Genomic DNA, 5,774 nt, shown 5'->3' with positions numbered 1-5,774 from the left:
ATCTGTGTGTCCAGCCATGTTATGTTCAGGAGCAAAAACCTGGTCTTGAATCTTTATTATTTAGTAAGAAGAAATGTGGTCTATGATCAATATGATCATTTTTTGATTATTCAAATATGAGTGATGACAGACACTGTCATGATGACACAGTGATGATTGTATTCAGCAAATGTAAGGAAGTATAGTGATTTGCTGCCACCTGCTGTCATGTATCCTTAATGCACCTTATAATATCAAGTACTGGCGACACAGCTAAAAATCCCCAGGCTGGAAAGATATTTGGAAAACAAAGCTTTTGATGCTTCAGATTGTTAACATTCCCTAAATATTTTCCCCTTCCTCCACCTCACAATTTTCACCCAAATACAAGTTACACCCAAAGCACATGACTCCTCAAAAAGCATCAGTGAGCAATACTGTATATGTGGTGCTGTCCAGGACACATATAAAACCCAACAGTGTGTCACAGTGTGTCTTATACTTTGAAAAATTATGCAAACTTTTACATCAACAGAAGGCCATTTTCTGCCCTTTCCATCTGTGGCTGGGGACAGAAGAGAAATGATGTCGCCATATGGGAAAATCAAGGCAATTACCTGATTAAACACTTGAAAAGAAAGGTCTATCCTGATAAAATGATAACCGGCGTCTCTGCAATCTGCCACTGGATCAGAATGTGGCCTGACATCATAGAATTACTCAAACTAATTATGCATATTTCAGAGAATTGTGTCAGTGACTCTCCTACAGACAGTATATACTGGGATATATTTAACAATCAGAGCTTTTTCATTACAAAAACCATCTCATTAACACAACAGATTCCACATACATGTCTGAGGTTATTATACCACTGGACCATGCCAACTCACTTCTGAAATCCTTCCACAGAGCTACTGTGCAGACACTTGCACGGCCAGTGGATTCACTCACACCAATGACGGACTTTGAAGCGAAGGCGTTTCAGGATTGTTGTCATATCAATGGTTTTAAAAGGTCCCTTGATCTTTCTGCCACCTCTATGATTCACAACACAAAATAAATGAAGATACTGTTTTTAACCTCAAGAGGGAAGTAGAGGGCTTTTCTACCAAAATAAACAGAAGATGCAACTTGATCCAGACACAACGTCTACAATAATTTACTCTAAGTTCTGTTGATTTAATGTGTTTCTCTGCATCTCAGTCGGCCTTTATGACATATTTTTAGCAAGCAAAAGTGGTCCAGTCTTTCCATTGTTAAGATGTAACCCAGGTGGAGACTGCGACCCTCATTTAACATCAATTTAAAAAAAAAAAAAGACAATGCCTGCATATATATATATATATATATATATATATATATATATATATATATATATATATATATATATATATATATAAACTTTTGCACAGCATCTTCCTTTTCTAGCACATTGCCCCTCCACATGTCAGGTGACTCACTGCAGGTATTTCAGGATTTTATTGACTCTTCAGCAATGCTGGAAATGTACTAAATAAGTTCTTCAAAAAGACGTAAATACATGGAAACAAAATGGACTTTTATGCTTTTATGTACCAAAATGGCAACTGCATGCTTGACTTTGAAAAAACAGGTACAGAATGGATTTTCACTCCCACTCATCTGCATCATATGAACTATGTGTTGCCGCTTGTGGGAAGACAACTCACAAATAGGATCATGAAGGGATAGTGATTTTTTAAAATGTCAGTCCCAGACCGGAAAAGAATTCTTCCAGTGTGTATTGGAGGGAGAAAAGGGAGAGTGCATGCCGTGCAATGTATTCAGAGAATCCTGACAATGTTCTGCCATTCAGTACTCTGCTCCTCATTGCAGGGCATGTCCATCATAGTTTTGGTATGCTTAAATCTTAGCTGTCTTCTGGTGAGTGTGTGTGTGTGTGTGTGTGTGAGAGAGAGAGTGAGTGTGTGTCTTCTCAGCCATCCGTCAGAATAGGACCCGGCCTGTCAGTGTGGGCTCCTCCTCTGCAGCTGCCGTACTTCATTAGGGGCCATCAGCTGAACTCAGTACTTTGCTGTCAGAGTCAGAGTTTCTCAATTCTGCTCTCACTCTCTCTCTCTCTTTCTCTCTCTCTCAACTGTCCCTCAAGCTCACTCACATCCTTCATCCTCATATGATTTCTCAGTCTGTCAACTTACCTCTGTCTTTCCCTTCTTGCTCAGTTCTCCCCTGCCCTCGCTTTGCAACATGCTCCATCTCCTCCCCAGACTCCTTTTAAGCCGACTTCCTATTCTCTGTTCAGGTTTTTTTTTCTTTTTTTTTTTCTATTATTCCGTCTTTAAATCAGCATATGAGTCTCACAATCAGCGCACATGTCTGATTTTCCTTGCACACAATTCTTTTTAAATATATCTACTCGAAATGTACTATTTCCAAACTTTCATGTTGAAATTTTCAGATGAATTCTGTTGTTTTATGCTGTGCATGCCTTGTTTTGCATTTTGTAGGGGTTGAAGTGAACTTAATGAAATTGAATTATACTCATTGGAGAAGGGTTTTTTTTTAATTATTTTATTTTAAACCATCTGACTTCTTGCTTGTCTTGAACTGGAAAAAAATTCACATGCAGTGCTGTCTGTATTTTCCCAAATTCGTCTGGTAACAAATTTTAATCACACCAAATGACTGCTTGCCATCAAAAATGCACTGTTGCTGTAAATTTGTTGCATATATATTTCGCAATAAGCTGCTTATGGATATCCAAAACAGTCATCACGACATTATATTGTAGGGATTTTTATTTTCCGAACGGATTCAGTAAATTAATTTCGTGAAGTGGGACTTTACAGGGAGCACGTAAACGCAGCTTTGGAAATGCACCTGAGTGGCGTCACCGTCCGGCTAATGACAAACACCTGGCGACGGCAGAAGCGTCATGTGAAAATTACCATGTGGAATTATCAGGACTAAAAGAAGAAATGCGTATTGAACTTCGTCCTCGAATAATGTGGAGTAGAAATGAGTATGTTTTAACTGAACTCGGACAAAGTGACAAGTTAAAACGAGCTGTTTGGCCTTTAGCTGATGGGACTAACGGTAGGCAGTGAACTACACACGGACACCGTTCATTTGATGCCAACGGTCAACGCGACTGACCCGTGAACTCCTCCACTGGTGAGTCATGCTGTGTTTTGTCTTTATCCGGACCCGGACACATTGTTATTTTAAGGTAAATGTTCATCGTGTATCAGTAGTTTGTTTGCAGGGAGTGCTTGATCATATGAACACATCAGCTGTTCTTTTTTATTTAATTTTTGGTGGCTTGGTAATGTTTGCAGCTTCTGTCCGGCCAATAATCTACAACTAGGGTCAGCTGTGACATGATGATCTGCAAACATCAGTCAGATAATACAACAGGAAGTGAGGTGAAGGACCTGTGGTGTCCTGCACGGATCCATAATTGATCAGTGCACCTGTGCACGAGCAGGCTCTCCACCCTAAAAGCCTGTGAGCTGGCTGCTAGCTAATAGGCTAGCAGTTAATAAAGCTATTGAGCTCAGGAGCTGCTGCAAAAACTGATAATCTGTGACACCTGATGGCTGTCTGTTTTGAAGATATTTAAACTGGTGAAATTGATTTGATCATTTACAATGCAGCAGGTAAAATAATACAGGTGAAACTCTGCAGAGCCATGATGTTAAATACAGTCAAGTTTCCAAACATAAGCCTAAACATATAAATAAACATTGTAAACAGTAGTATAGTGTTATGCCTGATTGCACTGCAAACACATTTCTTTGGCTACAATTGTGATTATTTGCACGTCAGGACTGTTTGATCCATATAAAAGCACCTGCAGACGTATAAACTGGATGATAGGATCAGTTTTTGCCAGACGATCACTTGCTGTTATCACCACAGGAGGGAACGATGGTCTTCCACGTTCTGGTGTGACTGAGCCCTTCGGTGCTTTGCAGAGCATGTTTCTTCTTCCACAAGCAGACGTGTTCGAGCAAACTGCCCACATTTTGTTAGTGTGGACTCTCCGTGCATGTCAGTGGATCCAAGCATGGAGCGTTATTCTGGAGGCCGCTTCAAGTGGCCATCAGAGGAACACTGTCTGTCAGCACTTTTGGTGGGGGTGGCTGCTGCTTGGCTAAAAGATGTTTGTGTGCATTCCCTCTGAGGTTGTCCTTTCAGGTCAGCTTGCTTGTTTGTTTTTCGGCAGCATTACAGTAAATCAGCATGCCGGATTTCCATGAAACTTGGTGCACAGTAGTTTCATGGGAGAACTGGTGCAGTTGTAACATCACAATTGCATCAAAGCCTTTTTTTCCCCCCAAACTAAAACGTAAATACACCCATAACATGCAAACAAATATTGCTTTTCATCCTAATGTGAATTGCCTGCATTAAACTCCACCAGGGAGATTTGAAAAAGTGATAATATTAAGTTTTGAGCTTGCAGGTTTGCATGTCACAAAAGAGTGGACTGTTGGCCTCGATGGAGGTCTGAGTGCCCCAGTTTACACCGAATCAGCGGCTCCCCTGCTTCTCCACTGGAGTGTGACGCTTGTTGCCTCCTGTCTATAAATGCATTTGATGCCGTAATGTTATTTTTTTTCTGAAAAACTTGGTTCCTCTGCTTCATTGCTGGAGGAGGCAATGAATTTTCAGCTTTAAGCTGCAAGTTTATGATTTTTATTGCTGACTGCATCTGTGGCTGTGAGGGAAAGGCTTTCACTGCGTCCTGTTTGAGAAGGGGGATCGACAAAGTGGCTGGAGTTGTGACTGATTAATTTTTATGTCTGCCGTTTTAGTGTGTGCGTGTTTAGTGCTGTTTTTGTTTTGTAGTATATGTTTGCTGTAATTCACTTAAGTCTTTTCCACTCGTTTTTCAAATGTCTTATTTTCCTTTCCCCCCACAGTTTCTACATTCCCCCCCCCCCCTGAATTTCCTGTCTTGTCTGGATCTCTTCTTCAGCAGACCACCCTGCGCCCAGTCGTGCACAAGCGCGCACACAGACACACGCACACACAGCCCACAGCTTTCTGTTCTCGTTGTCATCCTGACAAGCAGTAGGAACAGGATTATGGGTAGAGGGCCTCTTACTTGGGGCAGAAGAAAGTGTGAAATCTGATTGCTTTGGAAGATTTAAAAAATAGGACCCTGTGAGGTCGGTGGAATCCTAAATATGAGCAGGCTGAAGCAGTATAGCAGTAGGGTGTAGTCTGTTCCGGGGATTTGCCAAATTTCCAGACTTTGAGAGGGTGGCTTAATAGAGGACAGAGAGAAGAAGCTGCAGGGTGCATAGGTGGCAATAGCTACTTTTTCCCCAGCGTCTCTTTTGCAAGTTCGGTTTTGTTACTGCTGTACTGTTAACTCGCTGAAGGATGATATCAAGAGATGTCACAGTGTCACGTTTTTGAAACAGTGTCACAACTCACGCTGCTGTTCTTCCCAAATGCACCTCTGTCATCAAAAAGGTTCATAAATTATATAAACAAAGTTCTGAGGCGGAGCATTTGGCACCTGCTGTGTTACCCTAATTCATCACTAGGGGGCATTAAAGTGTCGCGCTCTCGTTTCACTCCAGCCTGAGGCTATTTGGCAAAGCCCCCTTGCCAGTTTCCACCACTTCCATTTATGAGTCTCTTCCACTTGCCTGCACGAAACAAAATCACTATAATGACTGCACGGTGCAGACAAACAGTAGCACAAGAGTGTGAGGGAAGAGATGTCTTTTGGGAAATAAAAACAGACACAGCAGCCCATTTTTAGTTTTCCTCCAAGTGCTGCAGATTAGCCACAA

This window comes from Chaetodon trifascialis, chromosome 23 (genome assembly GCF_039877785.1).
Source record: "Chaetodon trifascialis isolate fChaTrf1 chromosome 23, fChaTrf1.hap1, whole genome shotgun sequence".
Lineage (NCBI taxonomy): Eukaryota > Metazoa > Chordata > Actinopteri > Chaetodontiformes > Chaetodontidae > Chaetodon > Chaetodon trifascialis.
Note: the sequence above shows the minus strand (reverse complement) of the source record.